The sequence below is a fragment of the Crocodylus porosus genome, unplaced genomic scaffold (genome assembly GCF_001723895.1).
Source record: "Crocodylus porosus isolate Cpor-Errol unplaced genomic scaffold, CroPor_comp1, whole genome shotgun sequence".
Taxonomy (NCBI): Eukaryota; Metazoa; Chordata; order Crocodylia; family Crocodylidae; genus Crocodylus; species Crocodylus porosus.
In genome coordinates this window covers 97,921,977-97,941,985 of record NW_017728947.1, presented here as the reverse complement: position 1 = coordinate 97,941,985, position 20,009 = coordinate 97,921,977, and the positions used below count along the sequence as shown (strand labels likewise).

Genomic DNA, 20,009 nt, shown 5'->3' with positions numbered 1-20,009 from the left:
CCGCGGGCCCCGGAGGAGCCGGCTCTCGCCTCCCGCGCGCGCCGCCGGCGCTGGCAGCCCAGCCGGGTTCATGCGAGGACAGCGGCGGCTCCAAGCCTGGCTGCCAAGGGCTCTGCAGTCCTGATGCTGCCTCGGCCGGGGGTGACTCACGCTGGCCCGCAGCAGCCGCTGCTTTGCGGATCAGCAAGGCACCCGCGCAGGAGGCACCTCGCCGCGGTCTTCGGGGGGGGGGGGCACGGACATTACCCCCCTGCCCCCCATAGCCAGGGGAGCGCTGCCCCTCTGAAGACAGCCCTGTGAGCACAAGCCTGCTCTGTTGCCCCCACAAGACCTCTGGCTTTTGCCTCTTGCACAAAACCTCTTGCCCCCACAAACCCTTGCAAAACACTTTGCTTTAGCCTCTGAAAAGGGGCCGAACAGTGCTTAGGGGTCCTAGCTTGCCTGGTGATTCCCAGAGCCAACCCCGCTCCCTTTCCAAGTAAGGAAGCATGTTGCTTTCTCCCCCAAAGCTGTTTGTCTTCAGAGCATGAACTGCAGGCTCCCCCCCAGCTCCGTAAGTCAAGCTCTAGTATCATTTGTCACCCCTCTGCGATCTGACAGCTCAATGTTTAATGGCAGTGTTGTATGGTGCAGCATCCAGAGAAGCATGCAGCTCCTCTGCCCAGGGCCATGCTGGCTCTGTGAAGCCAGATTGGATTTGGACAGGGCTGGCTGCCTTGCTCGGCCATTCGGTAAGGGCTAGGGCAGAGGTTCCCAACCCCTGGGCCGTGGCCCAGTATTGGGCTGCAAAGGGTTGGCTGCCAGTCCACAGGAGGGTTGGCTGCCGGACTGGAAGTCCGGAAGTGACTGGCATACTGTGGACTGGCAGCCACTCTTTTTTTATATTGAGTATATATACAGGCTGCAGTATGCTGGTCCGCAGTTTGCCACTCTGCGGTCACTTCTGGTCGGCCGTTTGCCAGTCTGCGCTCTAAAAAAGGTTGGGAACCACTGGGATAGGGAATGGTCAGCCATGTGTGTCCTGGCCTGGCGGGGCTCAGAAGTGAATGACCTATGTTTAGGGGTCTAGTGAGCACCAAAGAGAATTAGCTGGGCACTCCGGAGCTGAACTGGAGGCAGGCATGCCGCCCTGTGATGGAAAAGAGAGTGGGGCTGGTTGCCCCATCACATCTCTGCCTGGGAGCCAGGGCTGGGCCTGAATATTGAATGCCATGAAACACTCTCTCTGCATATACTTGCATCTTTAATTGGAGTGTTTTAGATGTCATATGCAAAGGGGTTACATCTATATATGTGTCCAAGGCTGAACTAATGGAATAATTTGAAGCAATTATATTCCTTGTGGTTGTCTCTCAGAGGAAAAAAAAAAGACCCAAACCTCTTAGTCTGTTGTGTTGTTTTGTTGTTGAAAGGCTAAGCCTTTCGTAGGGGGATGAATCTTGCACTGTCAGGCAAACTGCGTGACTGGCTTCTACTGCTGTGTAGTAGCAGGGCCCTCCAGTGAGAGTGCTGTCCTCTTCCCTCCTCTCCTCGCTACATGTTCACTCTTGGGATCATCAGTCATAACATCCCAGCTGAGCTGCTGCAGTAATGTGCGGGAGAAAAGTGGTGATTAAAGCAGCTTAGCCCTTGTTTATTAGAGGAATTAAAAAAAAGAAAAGACAAGACTGAGACCTTGTAAAGGATCTGGAATCAGGCAGAGTACCAGGGAAGAATACAGAGCATCAGTGCGATGTACTTTTGGTGGTCTGCCATGTTTAGTAAACACGCTGCAGCGTTACAACTACTTGAGGTTTCCATGGAGTCTTCATGGCAAGCCCAAGATAGAGCATGATGCAGAAATCTTCATGTTGAGTGTTCGAATGTTTTCCTGCTTCCATGTTAATAGATCCAAACTGAAGTCTTTTTAAATTCCGTTTTAGACGTTTAAACTATGTAACATGATCATTGCAATGAACTTAACTAACATGTTTTATGTATTACATCTTTGTTCTAAAATACTGGTATATTTACTTTGTGAGGAAGGAACACTTGGTAAAGTATATAAGCTTGCCAATTTTGCTTATGTTTTACGTGTTATTCCAAAAGCAATTGCAACATAAAATAAAAAGATTATTAAACACACTTTAATTCTGAATTTAAAGTCAACTTTTAGTTACACAAACTCTTTTTTTTTTTAAATCAGAGGCTGAATCCTGTGTTCTTTAAAAACATGCTCAAGTTTTGAATGTGGAAGGAATGCAGGATCTGGCCTTTACTTTTAAAACAGCCAAGGCCCTTTGTCTTAAATGCTCTAAAAATAATCAGTCCTGGATGCAACAGTTGGAACTGTGCCTTGAGGGTTTCAACCTAAAGTTAATTTCGATGTCCAAATTGTAATCCTTTGAGAAAGAAAGTGGGAGGAGGAAAAGGCTATTGTAATAGAAATGCTGACAATGCTAACTATAGTGGTGTGAACTCACTACTATAATGAGACCTCAGCCAGCAGCCTAATTCCAAAGAGGTGATGTTATCCAGTTATAATGTAATCACTGATCAGTTTGTTGGCTGTAACATAAGAAACTGGGAATTGGTCTCTTCTATTGCTGTTTTTATCAAAAAGTTTTAAAAAAATCAGTAACATTCCAGGATGTAGGCAGTTGATTTACCTTTGCTATATTAAATGACAGCACTTTTTTCTTGTGTAGTCTTCTTTTCAGTGCAGACTGACAAAAAACATTTTTTTAAAGGGGCAAGTGCTAAAATAGGTTCTAAGTCTAGTGACCTGCAGTAAGGAATGTTTGGGAAATGGCCGAAGGTTTCCCGAGCGGTTCCAAAGTACAAATGTGCAGTCTATGAAATGGATGGTTCCTCCAGGATAATTGCTGGATGAGTTCTCACTGATTTGCAGCTGCAATCTAAAGGGGGGAGAAGGGGAGGAAATGACAGATGCCATGTTAGTAATTTAGAATTATGTTGCAACAGTTAATGAAATTGCATCACTTGTATGAAACATCAGAAATGACTGCTTAAACAATTGATCTGGGAAATTCAGTATTTGCTAGTCACTATATCTCTTGTTCAGTAATTCTTTCTGCGGGGGCAGGTATTTAGTGAGTCCCATAGGTAGTATAGTCTAGATTTTAAACAAACACAGAACAAGTCAAATAACTTTTGGGGGATAGCAGAGTAAAAAGTCTTATGATGAAATCTAGGCTCTATTGAAGTCAACGAACTGTTGTCATTGATTTTAATGGGGGCCAGGTTTTCACCGAGTGCGAATAGTAGTTGTATAATGTCATAGGAAATTACAAAGATAGAAGCAGGCCAAGTAACTTATCCAGTTTATCTGTGGAACTCCCATTGAGTTTAATGGATTTCTTCAGGTTGGGCCTGATCCAGAGTTCACTGAAGTCATGGGGAATCTCTGGGTCAGGGCCATGGATGACTTGCAGGAGCAAGTTCTGTCTCTTGGCACTACTAAAGATGTCAAGGGGACCAACAACTGCAAGAGCAAGATATTAGTTTAAATAGATGAAGATATTTATCCTTCAGTAACTATTAACTGTAAGCAAATAATAAATGTCTATCTAGTCTATCATTTTGCAAGCAATACCAGTACCAGGCTGCATTTGAAGCACATTAGTTATGAAGATTTTTGTCCGGCCACAGAAGAAAAACATGCAGATTATTGAAAAACCATCAACAAATCCTGAAAATACCCTAATTGCCTTTAGTCAGATTTGTTGAAATTTCTTGAAAATCATGCCTTTTGAATTATGTGTGTGCGCTTATAAGTCACATGCTTGTCCAATAACTCTTGGAAAGTAGGCTAAGGCCACTACAGTGTTTACCTTGTTCATCTGATCTGCTTATGGCAACATTAACCTTCTTCTTAGACTTGTCACCTAAACAAGTATTCCAGCCATTGGCGAAAGCATGCACACTGAGTTGTGGAAAATCTCAGCGACTGCAGTTGCCTGCTATCGGACTTAAATCTCAGATGTGTCCATTGATCTGCATTAAATAGCTGGGTAAAGTGCCAAGCTGACTAGGAAAGCAATGCTTTGAGGAATATGAGCCATTCCAGACTTCTCCTTATGTACATGACCTGAAGAAATAAGGCAGAGATGATGTAAAGAAAGCTGCCTTGTTTGGTTCATGGAAAGTAAAAATGAGCAAGGCTGGAGTAGGGAAGAAAAGAAAAACTGGGTAAAAATAATTTCTGACTGTCAACTTTCAAAATGAACATTTTTTCTTTTTTCATGTATTTTCTATCACTCACAAAAAATACAAGATATTTAGAAGCTATTATGATCTATCTTGTAGTACAGCCTGAAGTCTTCAAAGAGTAAGGGCCTTACTGTGGGGTGTGTTGTATAAACACACTGGAAGACTCTAACACTACTCCCAAGAGGGAAAAATATACATGTATATATGAACAGGAGAAAAGGGTATCATGTCAGCAAAAGATTAGGGGGATGATAGACATACAACGTGTTCCTTCTTTGTTACTAATGAGTAATGATTTGACTTTTAACAATTTTCATCTCTGTTATTGGGAGAGTGTCAGGTGAGAGGAAAGAGTGCACATATGAGCATATATGTGTAAATAGGAACAGGAGGAAACATAGGGAATAAATGCCAAGGAGAAGGCAGAGGAGGGGCTTTTGGAGAACAGAGAAGGAACACAGGAAGAAAAGGAGAGGAGTGGGAAAGATTATGCTGAAAGGGGAGTGGGGATTTTGGATCAAACAGTCAATGACTAGATAGAAAATAGGGTCCTGGGAGCTTGTCTCAGTTGAACTATACCTTATTTAATGGGCCCAGCATTTCTTACTGGAGATGCAGTTAGGCCAATTATAAGGACTATCCTATGCCCTGGATAGTGCACAGTTATAATTATGAATCTTGGACAAAAAAACTGCAAGGAATACGTGTAACTTTGGGACGATAAAAGCAAGCGACCCCTCCCCCCCAGCAAAATATGAAAAAAAAAGGAATGAAACAATAAACTTAACATGTTCCCTCAAAAATAACCCCCCTGTCGTGAACATGGTGATCTTAGGAAAAATAACAGATATTCAGAGTTCAGTTTACAGTTAAAAGAAACATAAATATTTGTAAGTCTATGTAGACTTAAACCCTCAAGGAGTCTTTGGATGTTGGATTAAGGTTTTCTCTGTGGCTTTTAAGACACTTACAAATGGGCAATTACAGGTAGGTTGTCTGTACCTTTCTCTCCCCAGTTCTTACTTTCTTCCCTCTTTCCAGGGATTTTCTGACCCTGAGAGACTTATATAAATCTACAGAATAATCGAAAATGGTCTCAAAAGATTGTAAGGAAGATCAGAGTTCTGTAGCACCAGGCACCACGTAAAACACATTGTAAGTAATGTTCCTTGCCACAGATACCTTACAGTTCATATAAACAAGTCAGACAAAAGGTGGGATGGGAAACACACAGGCAAGTTAACCAAGCAAGTTCATACAGCATTTCAATATGAGAGGTTGCTACAGAACCCAGTCTTTAGTGTTCTTGCCCAGTGCCTTATTCATTAGACCAGTGTTTTTCAGGCAGTGTGCCATAGCACCCTGGGTGCCTGGAGATCCTTTCAAGGGTGTTGTGGGATGCCACACATTGTTAGCACCATTAGATGTGCAAATGTGATTCACAGGATAAATGCAGAGATTTCAAACAGATTTTACTCATTTTTTGATTATGGAAAAATAATAGAGCAATCTTTCTGTTGCAAAGAACTCAGAGAGACCAGAACAGGTCAGAATGTTTTTAACACTAAGAGTGGGCATTTTCTGAGGGGTGCCTTGAGTCTAAAAAGGGTGAGAACTACTGCATTAGACCCTACTACATTATGTGAATAGGTATGACATTTCTCAGGATAAGGAAACTGGCTCATTTAGCTTGTATTTCTGGCTCTAGTCCATATGGATTAAGATTACTAAATAATTATTTTATGGGAATGCTGCTGTTAAAACCATCTGATTCCTATGTGCCTAAGGCACTATATCCACGTGATTCTGAAAATGGACTGGTGCTGAGAATGTGAGAGAAAGGTAAGATCATGGTGATATAGGTTGAACACAGTCAATTTTGTTACAACAAATAACAATTTTGTTGTAACTAGTCTTTACCACCTTCTTCCCATAACCCCTGGCAGCTCAAAGTCCATTTGAAGTGAATGCAAGAGTTCACAACACTTGTGCTGCTGCAGCTCCTTGTTAGTGCAAGCCAAAGGGTTGGAGTGACTGGTGTAGGAAGGGTGTTCAGGGATGTGTTGAGTCAGCATGTCCCTCAAATATCCCGGGTTAGTGGGCCTTTGTATGTCTCTGACCTGATAGGTACTTGGGTATAATCCTAGAGGACAGCAGCTCTGCAAGCATCATTTGCCTTTCTCTGCAGATGAATTTCTTCTGAGATGCTGTGTTGCAAACAACAAAGATTTTTCATCTGCTATCTTCTACCAGCAGGGGTTATTGGAGTCCCTGGCATTAAAAACAGAAGAGCTCTCAGCCTCAAAACATTTTTTTTCAGGCTGATCCTCAAATGAACTCTTGCAAATGAAAGGGAACCTGCCAGCATACCCTAGTGTTGTGTGACTCAGTAGGTTCAACTTTTCACACCAACCAGCAGTAGTTTTCTGTTGCAATTAGTGAATTTATTGTTTATTTAATATGCAGAGATTCCTGTTATCTGCACAAGGTGGTATAACGGCCATTTCATGAATGAGAGCGTGAAGGATTTACTTTATAAATCCTGATATATAAAATGTGTCTGGTTCCCAGTTTTATGTTCAGGTTCCATTTATAAACAGCTTATAAGCAATTAATAGATGTTAGAAGCTCATTACAGATGCCAGAACTATGTGGTAAAAGCACATGAGTAAAAAGTATTCTAGATGGTAAGAAATCCTGAGACTATACAACCTGATGCTCTATTGGATTAATTACAACCTATTGATTAACCATTTATTAAAACATCTATTAATTTTTTATTAACTCTTTATAAAGTATTTATAGGAGGGACTTTAATATAAAGTCTGATCATGTACTAGTGTCAAGCATGGAGATTTCTGAGTCAGCATCAAAAATATTCAAAAAGGAATTACATAATCACACTATACTCATCGAAGTAGCTTAAAAATAACTAACCCACATACAGTACGGAGAGCTAATACAATGCTGGGTACAGAAGTGTGTTGTGTAGTGGCCAAGGAGCAATATTGACATTTAAGAAGCAAGCAATTTAAAAAGTACTTGTAGCAGTGGTTCTTGAGCTAGCAATAGCTAGAGCTGCTCCTGCTGGCCCTTCTTTCAGTTCTCCCATCTCCCACTGCTTGATTCCTGGAATGTTTAATTCTGTGGCCCACTAGAAAGGGCTCTGGACTGATTACAGTCTGAAAATCATGGACTTATAATAAATAAAAAGTTGTAATTAAAGGCCATTTCAAAGAGGTTATTAGATCTTATGGTTAAAGCACTGGCCTGGGGCCCAGCACACCAGGCTTGTAGTCTTTATAGTTCTCACACAGACTTCTTGTGCAACCTGGGCTAAGCCACTGAGGCATAAGTCTGCACAGGGATTTCAAAATTGGACTGCCATATTGGGTGTCAAAGCCCAATGTAGTGATACACAAACACCCTGATTAGCTGTCATATAACCTTATGAGAGCTAACGTTTCTGCTTGAGAGCATAATAAGCAAACCTATCTAATCCCTGGTGCTGCTGAACTGCTCAGCACCAAAGCCCTGGCAGGTTATTCAGGCTAGGAGTTTCCTTACTGGTCTTACCTGTGAAGTCCTCTTTGCTAGGGGTTTTTAGAGCAACTATAATAATGGATCAGGCCTGACAAAAGTTTGGGTCAAACAGCCAATGAGCAGACAGAAAACAGTGTCCTGGTATCTTGTTTTAGGTGAGCTATACTTATTCAATGGACCCAGCAGCTCTCATTGGTTGGAGATGCAGTTTGGCCAACTACAAGCATTATAATGAATCTTGGACAAAAAAACTAGGCTTCAATTAAAGTTGCAAAGAAATATGAGTAATTTTGGGATGAGGACAGCTGTGGAAAGCACTGTCCATGTCATGCCCATTTATATTTTACAAAACAGCTCAGGGATTAGGCAACTTGTCTGTGAGGTGGGAGAGCTTGGGTCATATCTTTGCTTTAATGAATAAATATCAATGCAAAAGCAGCATCATGGGAGCTAATGAGTGAGCCTCACTCCAGGCTAGCTTGGAGTTATGGCACTTTCCACAATGGTAGAAGAATGGGTTTAAGCCTCTGTTTCAAACCAGCAAAGAGGGGGTTGCAAACTCTCAGGTGAATGCTCTAATCACACTTGAACCTTTGTCTGTGATTTTTCATACAAAAGAGCTGATCCAGCTTAGGTGCTAGAGGAAGGTTCACATCTGGGAATCCCAGGTATAGGTAGCAAACTTCTGACCTGGAGTTAGGTACCTAGCTCCCTTTGTGGGCTTAGGTTCTGTCCCTTCCTGCAGCATTTTTAATGGGTTATCTGGGTGGTTCCCAGTTCAGCTTTCTGGGAATTCCATTCTTAGGCATTGAACTCTCGTTCCATGAATTTAACCCTTAGTTTCTCTTTGTCATTTTTTCCTCAGGTGTGGTCAGGCTAATGAAGCCATCTGACATCATGGGGGGGTTGGGATGAGAAACTGATCACTGCCAAATTTGTTGGGGCACAGACTGATACTTTTTCCGTGCTTGTGCAGTGCCTGGTAAAAAGGCTGTCTGATTTTGACTGTGGTCTTTCAGTGCAAAAATACACAGGGTTAGAAAATATGGGGGGCCTCGGGGGAGGCGGGGGGGACATGGCATGGTACCCCCCCATAAGAGATGGGAGCACCCCATAAGAGATGAGAGCTCCCCCAAAGGCACCCCCACAACAGATGAAAGCTCCTAGCTCACCCCATGCCTTTCTAAGCAGCTCAGGCGGTGGTGGTGGCAGCTTCCGGGTTCTGGCTGCCACCACTGCAGACCCCTGCAAGAGTCAGAGTGTAATTTGAACCTGGCAATACATACAATGACTATTTGTGGGGCACTTGAGTGATGTATGCAATAAAAATGCCAATAGACACTTATACTAAAACACATAGAGACATCACCCTTCTGCTTCAAGGCCAAGTTGCAAGGGTGGGGAGAGAAGGCAGCTCTTGACAATTCAACTTCTAACTCACCCCAGCTACTTCTGTTCGGCAGATTCGTCAGGGGCACCAGTTCAGGAAAGAAAATATGAACCTACCAAATTTTAAACTGCGCTAGAAGTGGAACATTTAGATGAGTCCAACTACTCAGTTCAAGATGTGGTTTGCTTAGTACCAGTAGAAAGACTGTCCTTGCCCTGAGCAGTGAACAGACAGACACAGGTAAAAATGTATGCAGAGGGAAGGACTGACCAGAAACATTACAGCTTGTTTTCTCTGTTCTTCTTCTCTTTCCCTCTCTAAAACGTTTGAATTTATAACCACAGGTGACTGGTGACTGTTGATAGTGGGGCAATGTGGGGGAGACAGGACAGGCGGGCACAATTTGAGGGTTCTGGTTTGGATGTGTGGGGACGGGTGTGTGTGTGGGGTGCAGGAGGTGTGTGGGGGCTTTCTTGAGCTTGGCCTCTGCCCTGAGGGTGCAGAGTTAGTCTGGACTCTCCAGAGCTTGGCCCCTGATCGCCTGGACCAGCCCCGCACCACTGGGGCTGTGTGCCATGCTTTGGTGTGTCCAGATCACTCCTGTGGCACTGGGGGGTCCCTGATGTTACAGGGCCAGTTCAGGCTCGCTAGAGCTCAGCCCAAAGCCCTGAGGCACAGGGGTGGTTCCCAAGCCCTGGCCCTCCAACCCCCTCTCTTCCTGTAGACTTACCTGCATGCAGCTGCTGGAGCTGCTCCCACCACCTTGCCTGGCTGTACTGCCGGCCGCCTGTTTGTGCATGTGTGCACATGTGTGTGGCACCCCCTGCCCTGTGGCCCTGGATTTTTTTCCCCTTTCCCCTCCCTCCTCCCTTCCTCCCTTTCTATAAATAAAATTGATGAATGTTTAATTTGGGAGGATGAGTGCCCCACTCCGTGTGTGCCGCCCTGACATGTTGCCGCAGCTTATAACCCATCAGCCCCAGAGCTGAACTTACTCTGTATCGTATTGTTTGGGCAGGGGCTGGAAGTGGAAGCTCCAAAGCAAAACAAGAAAGGATCGCCTTGGTGTGTTTTTCCGCCCCGGAAACTTTCTGGAACTGTTACCTGGTAGAAGGAAACATCTTCTGGTAAGATTTCTACTCTGATTTATACATCAGAACTTAAACTCAACCTCCAGAGCAAACCAAAAGAACTACTAATTTCATGTGTGTGTTCCAGTGGAATCCAGTCTTTCAGGTCAGCTCTTTTGATAAATGCTGGCTTAGTTAGTTTCCCTGTCATCCCCTGTTAATTCCCACATATTTTCTGTCCTTTCAGAGTGACAGGGTTGATTATGCTATAGAACAGGAATGGCAACCTATGGCCCACAAGACAGATCCAAGCTGCTAAGCAATTTGATCTGGCTTGCAAAGCTGGGACATTGGTGGCAAGTCAGTAGTGGGAGCAGTAGAGGCTGGGTTGGAAATGTGCCATTGCCAGTTTGGCAGTGGCAGTGGTTTGGTTACAAGTGTGACCCGCCTTTGGAGTGAGCTGCACTGATTTGGCCTGTTGCTCCTAAAAGGTGGCTGATCCCTGCTATGCGTGGTACAGCTTCATGCATAAACAGGAGTCAGGTACTGGGACACTGTCAAAAGGCCACTTAATTAACAACTTAAAGTCAGTGTATCTAATCCTGGTATCAGGTCTGTATATGTTCCTATTCTCTACTCTTTACCCATTTTAACTGCCATCTCTTGCTGTAAGTCCCTGCCTGTCTATTCTTCTGGTTGGTTCTTGGCAGTGTTTTACCTTGAATTGTTTCACAGATAGTTTACCTTACTGTCCAGTGCATAGTCTGTGTATTAAAGTATTCTTAGCACATGAATAACATAGCTGCAAAAGACAGTCCAAAGAGAATATTATGTGCATTACCAAAGTTTTGTTTGGCTATGCAAATTGTATAGTTGCATAGCTATGCCCTAGGGGAATTTTGCACCAAAATATACATTGAAGTGGACTAAAAATGTTTGATTTGCCTAAAATAGAACAAAAAGAATATACAGAACAGGGGAAGGTGTATAATTAGTCTAGTGATTTACAACCGGGCAGTGAAAGGGTTAAAATCAGTGAATAAATTAATCTATTTAACATAATACATCCTGGCATTTTTTCTTGCATTTTTCCTATCACAGTATTTGATGAAACAGCTTTTGTTTGCTCACACTTGTCTCTTAAAATTCATATATCAGCAGTAAAAGCTATTTTTTCTGTAACAGCTTGCACTCAGTTCCCAATGGAGACAGAAGCCTAGTCATTCCATTGCTTCAGATTATAATATTAAAGTTTAATTAAAAAAACCCAACATGTAAATGCAGAGACTCTCAGTGCTCCAGATATCAGCTTGGTGCTATATATTTATTTATCAGTCTGTGGAAGTCCTTTACTACAGAAAGTGATTTGTGATGTTAGACCCTTACACGTGATTTTGAGGGCATATTATGGAAGCAGAAAGAAAGCTGATCTACATTGTAAGTTCCTCCAGTCCTGACAACAGGAGAAGGTAGGGGAAGTTGTCTGTTCATTATATTTAAAAGATATCTTTAACACTTAAGTGCCCTGCTTTAGCTTAGGTGCTGTGTCCGATGTGCGTGTGTGTATACATGACACTGAGGTAGTATGTTTAGGCCCTGATCCTGCAAACATGTGCATGCATTAGCATAAGTAGTTCTACAGATTTCAGTGAGACTTAAAAGTAAGCTCAAGTTGATTGCAGAACTGAGGCCTCATTTATCCTTTATGCTAGGGTACGGTGCAGAAAGTAGTGTCTTCTCTTCCAGTGACTTTCTTTAATACAGCTATTAAGTCCCAGGCCTTAACTGTAGAAGATATAAACAGCAAAAGAAAAATAAAATAACTTTATATATATAGATAAAGAGAATAACTAAGCCTAGAGCATGTGATATAGTGATACTGGAAGAAAAATAAACTAAAATGAAAACCAAAAACAAAACCATGTGGCCACAGTCCTTTTGCTAGCAGCTTCCTCCTCCTTATTGACTAGAAACTCCTGGCTAACCCACTCTAGCCAAAGGCTGCCCCCTTAGAGAAAGTTTTTCCCAGCATGCTGTGCCGTGGGCTGTTTAAATTTGTCAGAGAAGGTGCTCAAGCTTTTGAAGGGTCATTATGCAATTTGTTGTTACATCTTCCCTCTCTTCTTGCTGGGTAAGTGTCCTTAATTCCTGTTATGTTTTCCCTTTCCTACTTCTGATGAGCTGGCATCTGCTCACAGAATGTGTTTCTCCTCTTAAACAGAAGCTGCAAATGCATACAGAATATCATATGCTTCTTTGAGTCAGCAGTTCACAGTTGTCATGTATTATATAAGGCAACCGTGCCTTATATAAATTGTTAGCAAAGATTGCTGGCCCAGGAATGAAGTCTGCTTTCCTGGATTTTGCTCTGGTGGTTACATTTTTAAAAATTTACTTATTACACACATCAGAAGGAAAATTACTTGCCAAGAGGGAATAACAAATAAAATTATTCAAGGTTATTATAAAGATGGTGATAACTATTTTTTATCATCGTTGATATTTTCTGTGACTGGTTACTGCTTATCTAGATCAATTTTCTATGTTATTTTCTCTGATTATGTTTTGCAATACTTTTTTGGCTGCTCTCGTATTTATGGCTATGGTAGTCAAAATAGAAGTGTTCATTTGTATCAAAGGGTTCATGAGCAGCTAGAGAGAGATCTTAAATGTTTGTGCATGTGTAATAACCATCTGTGGTCATTATCACAGATTGAACCTGGAACATCTAAAACTAAATGAGAAGCCTCAACAGTTTGAATTTAAACTCTAAATCTTCTAGCTGACAGTTGTAGCAGGTTCCTATCCTTTGTCACTGAGGCAGAACAGTATGTTTAATGCATATTGGACAAAGCCAATCTCAGAATTTTCAGTGAAATTACTGGGAATTTTGAATGTTCAAGGAATGCAGGATTGGGGTCTTTCATGAACTTCCATGTTAGCATGAAAGCATTTTTTATGACTGATAGGTAGTAGCAAATCCTAGCTCTTAGTGTAAGTTCATTCTGCAGTTTTCCATTAGTGGGGGTGAGGGTCGTCAGTGAATCCTTTCAATAATAACCAGCTGGCATTTCCTAAACCCCTGTCTGTGTATCAGGTAAAGCACAGTGTTACCACTGCCATTGGAATTTAGTAAAGCAGGCCACTGTATAAACTGCGGTTAAGCTGAGTTGAGGGCTTCTTTAGAGAAAGACCCTGTAACTGATTAAACCCTGCCTCTAGTGAGGTAAAAATGAGGTTGAAATAGATTAATAGAAAACCAGTTAAGAACTTCCTGATTGTTGTCTGTTTTTTACAATGAAACTAGTTGTGAACTCAGTAGGAAGAAAGTTCATAGGCAGATGTAACTCTGAACTCAATCAGGGTTATGGACCTTTTTTGTGATGTATGTCCACATTATAGACTCTAGCTTTAAGACCTTATTTATTTATTTTTTTACTGAGGACTTAATAAGGGAAGAATTTCTTGGGCGGTTTGTTTTTTGCTAGATCACAGAACTTTCCCTTCACTCCCAGGAATCTCATGGCAAAAAGTTCTTAACTTTCACCCAGCACACAAGTAGTATAGTACTCTGTACTATTTAGTCTACCTCCTTACTTCCCTGTGTAAATCCTTTCTGACATTTATCATATGTTGTAACCTCGGTACACCGAGGGTGTGTCCTCCCAGCTAGGTAGAGAGGAAGTGGTGACAGGCTAGGGTGTTGACATAGGGACGTCACCGCCCTACATGAGGATCCCTCCATTTCTGTATAGAGACAACCCCACGAGTGTACACTTAACTATATACAGTTTTATTATTACAAATATAATTAAAACACTTACATGCCAGAACTAACTGAATACCTGATATTACAAAATTCTAATATAAAAGCCTAAGTCTGTCTGTCTGTTTATTTGCACTCTGATTGGCTGATGGAAACAGCCAATCAGAGTGCTCCAAGCATGGGGGAGCACCACCATGACTCTGAAGCCGCACCGAGGACCGGACAGAGGGTGGGGGAGCCAAAGGCGGCAGCGCTGGCCTCAGCTCTCGCACCCCGCAAGCCGTGCTGAGGACCAGACAGGGGGTTGGGGAGCTGAGGCCAGTCTGCCCGCTGCTCTGTTTATACACTTCAGGGGCTCTACCCCCACGGGTCTCTGGACCTGGCAGGGTGCAGTCTCGAACCGGGTGTGGCCTGCTCCTTAGCCCCTCCCTTCAGGGGAAAAGGCGTGGCCTTGCTTACCCTGGCTTGCTTCTGATTGGTGGATGGGCCCCACCAATCAGAGTTGCAGAATCTGGAGCCCAGGACTCAGCCCAAGCTCAAAAGGTAAGTCTCCTACAATGTAATCATTTCAAGAACATAAGCCACAGCCTCGGAGTCGGTAAGGAACTGGCTGATAGATTTGAAGGAAAGACAGTGTGGTGTAGTGGTTGGGCCAGCAGTACTAGGTGGCAGGACTTCTGTGGAATCCGTTTCTTTGTTTGGGCTTGGACAAGTGTCATGTGACCCCTGTGTGCCTCAAGAAGAATTTTGTCTGCTGTGGACACAGCCACATATTGGGATAGAGTGGTATAAATTTTCTGTCAGCGTGACTTGGAGATAAATACATTATTCTTCAGATTTGTAGCTACAAGCAAGGCCAAGAGACTGTCCCAACTAAGTGCCAACAAAATCTCTATCTTAAATCACTGCAGATTTTATTGCTCCCACATTTAAAGTTACTTGAGACCCTAGTGAGTTTTCACACTTTTTATTGATACTGTTTTTCCATATCCCTTTCCTTGGATAGCCACATTAGTTACCACAGGCATGATTCTCCATTCCATTGCGCTGGCTTCTTGCCAAGGTAACTCCATTAGTTTTCATTGTACACTAGTGAAACTCAGTGGAAAATTGGGCCCACATATACTCTGACCTCTGGGTAACAGCAAACTTAACACCTGATACACTTTTAAACTTCTAAGATAGCATTGCTGTCAGTTGTATCACATTTTAAAGGTTTGCCATCTTGTGACTTGCCAGGACTCTCAGTTAATGCTGGGAAGATGAGAATCTGAAACCAAGAGGCATCTGATCCTCAGATTTGTTAGTAGAGTAGTACTGAATATTTTTCTTCTTGGACCTGGGTGCAGTGTAATTTTAAACTTTTTTTTGACCCTTATTTTAGGCGAAAAGGAAAAAAAAATTAAGTAATTTTTAAATGGTAGCTGTAACAGAATTGGAGTATTAGGAAAGCAGAGCTAAGTTAATGGAAAGAGTTCAAGGAAAGAAGCCAGAGAGATGAGGATTAAATGCAGTTTATTCCATAGCTCTGCAGGTTGTTCCATGGCTGCAGAAATAAGACTTAATTTCATTGTCGTCTTGACAACATATGTGACATAACTATATATACACGCACGCCCCCGCTCTATTTGTGTGTCTGTATCTACAGCGTATAAACATGTACCTGTTACATTTGCTAAGGGAAGAGAGATAAGGTGCACCCTTTGAACTGCCTTGTGTACTATAGGTGAGCTCCTGTTGACTTTAAGGGGAAAGCTGTAGTTTAAGTTAATGGGAAGGTGCTCAGTATATCTGACAGTCATGGGCTACCCCAGGACTTCTGGGGTCCCAGTCTGGGATCTGCAGCAGGGAGTCTGCTGGGTCTGGCTCTGTAGCCAGGAGCCAAGCCAGGACTTCCAGGTTTCTAGCTCCATAGTCAATGGGTAGTCTGTAAGCTCCAGCATGGTGGATTGCCCTAAGCCCTGCAATCCTGGGGTCCCCTGTTCTGTGGGTGGTCTGTCCTGGAGCTATGAATTCTGTGGGCTCTAGGGTACAATACCTTTGGGGTATGGCTGTATCTCTTCTGTGGTGTTCCTGAGTGCACCACCCAGGAACAAGCCTTGTATGCTTGCCCCTCCTCTCCATGTACCACAGAAACACATTGTGTGGTCCCTTTTTGGAGGTCTGTGGGTTCAAGTCTCAGTCTCTGTTATGCTCTTGAGAGCAGCTCTGGGCACACAACACTCCTCTACTGTCAACTGCAAGATATTTTTTCAGCACATGGTGTGTACAGAGTGGGAGCAAGTAGGTAGGGTTTATTTCTCAGCAGTGGTCGTGGGTTTGCTGTGAAGGACAAATAGATGCAGCTTTAGTTTCATCAGGAAATTTCCAGACAGCTTGATTCCTTCAAACTCTGAAAGGAAAACAGCACTGGCATGAGGAAAACAATCTTTTTAGAAAGGAGTGTTGAGGGAAAGCAGATACTATTTTTGTTAAACTGTATAGATAGAAATGTGTGATGTGAACCATAAAATAGGCTTTTTATTTTTTTAAAATGATAGGAAAGCACATATTATGTTAATATTAGAATAAATGAAGAGTGAAAAAGCATCAAGTGTTTAAAATAATAATAATGTAATTGTAATGTAATTAATACAAAAATCAAAGGATAGAAGTGTGATGTGGTTGGAAAAGACAGAATGGTGATGTCATGTATAATATTTTTTCTTTTCATTCCTTTGGATTCTGCTGTAAGGGTTTGCACACCGTGGAAAGGTGTAGTCTCTTGCTGCAGTTCTGAATGCATGAGTTCAAAACCTCCTCTGGGTTCATGCTAAAGGCCACCTTCATTGATTCAGCTGTACATGGGCACTTGGTCATTCCTGCTGGGAAGCCAAAGGTAGATGCACTTGATACTGGCCACATTTCTTTTATGTGACATCAGTTAAGAAACCGAAAGCCTAAACCACACTGGCCCAATGGGTTTTAAGTTTGGATCGACTTGCTTTCCTTCACACTCTGTAGTCCTTCCTGTGACTGGAACGTAGTGAAGATCTGTTGAAGTCAGTGAGCTTTGGTACTGGTATGAGTCTAATTGTGGCTGGCTGCAGCTCAGTGTAGACTTGCCACCCCTAGTATTTATGCAACTTTTCTGGATGTGCCTTGCCAGGTTGCTTGCCTACAATGGAAATGATTCAAGCAGATAATGAACATGTTTGCTGCCCACTACACCCAACATCTAGAGGATTCTGGCCCACCCAATAGATTTAATTGCCTGGCTCTGGCAAGTCTGCAGGCTCAAAAACAAAACCAGCAACTATATATCCTCCTTGCTGTTTCTTCCCTGCAGAGCCAGCTGGCTGCACATATTTAAGATGAAAGATGGAGAAAGGAAGCAGTTTTTAGTTAGGTGGCATCATTTTTTTTCTTGGATCACCTATCTTCTTGAGCGCTCCATGTAGCCTGTTTGTTTTAAGCACTTTTAAGGTAGGGCTTGCTCTAGGATCACTTAATGCATCTAATATGTCAGTGTTTGTAGGATCCTCTGATGAAAACAGGTTAAGCACACAGGCACATCTGTGATCCACACAGATGAAACTAGTGGAGCTCCACCAAAGGAGTCTTAGTCTTCCAGCTCACGCAATATTGCAGCTCATGCTTTTAGCTCTTGAGGTCTTGAAGTTAATACCAAACTGACTGCCATCGTACCTTGTCAGGCAAATCAACTACTCTAGATCAGTGGTCTCCAAACTTTTTTGATTGCACACCCCTACCAATAAAAAATTTTTGAGCACGCACCCCCAATATATGTATATTTATATAAATATAAATAGAAGTTCTAATATTTTCTTCCCGCACCCCAGTGGATCGTGGAGGTGTGCACACCCCACTTTGGAGACCACTGTTCTAGGTAACATGAATTTTGCTTGAGTAAGAAATGACTTGCACAGAATTTATTCACTACTACTGTATTCAATAACACCTTTTCCTCTCCCCCATTCTCACCTCCCTCACCTGCTGCAGCTGCCCCAGGTCTAGGGGGAGCTCTGGAGAAGTTCCTGCTCTGCTCCAGCTGAGCTGCACAGGGAGCTGTGGTGGTGGGCGGGTTCCCCCTACCTGGCTGGTCCCCCAGGTGTTCCTCATTTGCTGAGAAGCAGGTACAGAAAAAGGAGAACCCATTCACTGACCCCGGCTGAATCTGGCTCCCCATGCAGACACTCTGCAGTCCCAGCTGGAGCAGGACAGAAATGGTTGGGACAGCGGCAGCAGCAGGAATGGTTGGGATATTTCCCCTTCCAGAGCCCAGAGGGTTAGTACAGAGGGGAAGAGGGGAGAACAGGAGTGGAGGCGAGGTGCCATTGCGCACAAAGGGGAAGGGAAGGGATCCTGAGAAAGGGGTGTGGGAGATTCTTACCTGATTTGGGGACTTAAAAAATGTCACTGTGGTGTGGTCTGACTGCCCTGGGGGTAGGGGGAAGGCTGGGACAGGGAATTACAGCCACCTCTACAGTACCAGTCACTGCACCTGCACCCACCTTTAAAAAATCCTGGATCCACTTATGTGCATGAGGATTATTGTAACCTGAAGTTTCCACTTACTCTCTATTTTAAACATATCTTTTTTAAATAATCAATCTGCAAAACTGCTAGACCAAACCGTCTACATTTTGAAGGGATCATAAAACTGCTTTTAAACTACTGGCTAAGGGATGGTACAGACAGAACAATTTCAACTTGTATAACATTGATTTTTCACACCAACTTAAATAGCATGGAGGTCTAGACTGGATAGATGAGCAGATATCCCAGGGTAGCTTTACACAGTAGGTACTATTATAACAACTTGTCACCAGATTGTAGAGAAGCAAATAGTCAAATAGTAGCCTGTTTGCCTTGAGCAAATGTCCATCCTGGAATAAGATGTGGACAGATGACACACTGGCATAACCTACACTGGCTATTAGGGCTGTGTGAAGCTTCAGGTGCTGATTTGATTCGGCAGAGATTTGGCCCAATTCAGGGAGCTGGAGCCAGACTTGGAGCTGGTAAGTGGAGGGCAGGGGAAAGGGGGCCTGAGGGGGGGGGACCATGGGGGTCCCCCACCAGGCCCCATCCAATGCCTGCTCCCCCAGCTCCCCTGAGTGTCCCCCAACCCGCTCCCCCAGCCCCATGCCCCCATGGGTATCACACCCAGCTCTAGCTCCTGGCCCTTTAAAAAAAAAAAACCCAGTCACCGGGTGCTGCCTGGTGGGGAGGCAATTCCCATTGCCCCACACTGTCCCACTGCATGGCGGGCTCTGCTAGGAGCCCCCTGACCCCCCTGCTCCCCCAGCCCTACCCATGGCTGCCCAGTCTGGTCCAGCTCTGGCCCTTTAAGAACCCCCCCCGCCACTCACCAGTTCCTGTGGTGACTTTGGGGCTTGGGGGGGCTCGTGCAGAGACCCCCCACACCACATGAGGCAGTAGTGCGGGGGGCAGCAGGGATTATCCTCCCACCAGGCAGGAACTGGTGAACCCTCCCGCAAGGTCTACTGGTTATGCTTTATCCTTGATTCTTTCATGCATTGTTTTGTGCCAGATTGGGTAAAATAATCTGGTGTAAAGCTTTATGTAATCTCTGTTCCTTTTTGTTTATATTAGAGTAAAAAGTTTTGTTAGATTAATTTAGACATGTTATTTGGTTAGGCTTTATGATAAGCACATCTGGTAAAAATACAAGGAGCTAAAGATTTTATGATTCTTTCACCCACTTTTTTGTCATGATACAGATGAATATTTGTGAAAATAAAAATTTCAATATATTTTTACTTGCTGCAGAAAGATTGAATCAATGAACGTATTCAAAGAATACTTTGAAACTGTGGGCACTGTTATTCACTTGAGTAAGATTTATAAGGGTGTTTATATTATGTATAGTCTTGGAGTTCGATTCCAATATGATCTGAAATTTGGGGTGGATACCAATTAAGTAGAGCCCAGATCTTCCAAGTCATAGCCTTTTAAATCACATTTGGTCTTTTAGAAGAAGATAATCTTTATTTTCACTGGT

General features: G+C 43.2%; 1 long non-coding RNA gene across 1 annotated transcript in view; it reads left to right on the top strand.

Moving 5' to 3' along the window:
* Positions 1-10,166: 10,166 nt before the first annotated feature.
* LOC109321764 overlaps positions 10,167-20,009 on the top strand; it is a 102,984-nt gene continuing 93,141 nt past the window's right edge. Inside the window, exon 1 of the long non-coding RNA XR_002104167.1 lies at positions 10,167-10,272. This is a non-coding gene — a long non-coding RNA (uncharacterized LOC109321764). The remainder of the gene's footprint in view (positions 10,273-20,009) is intronic.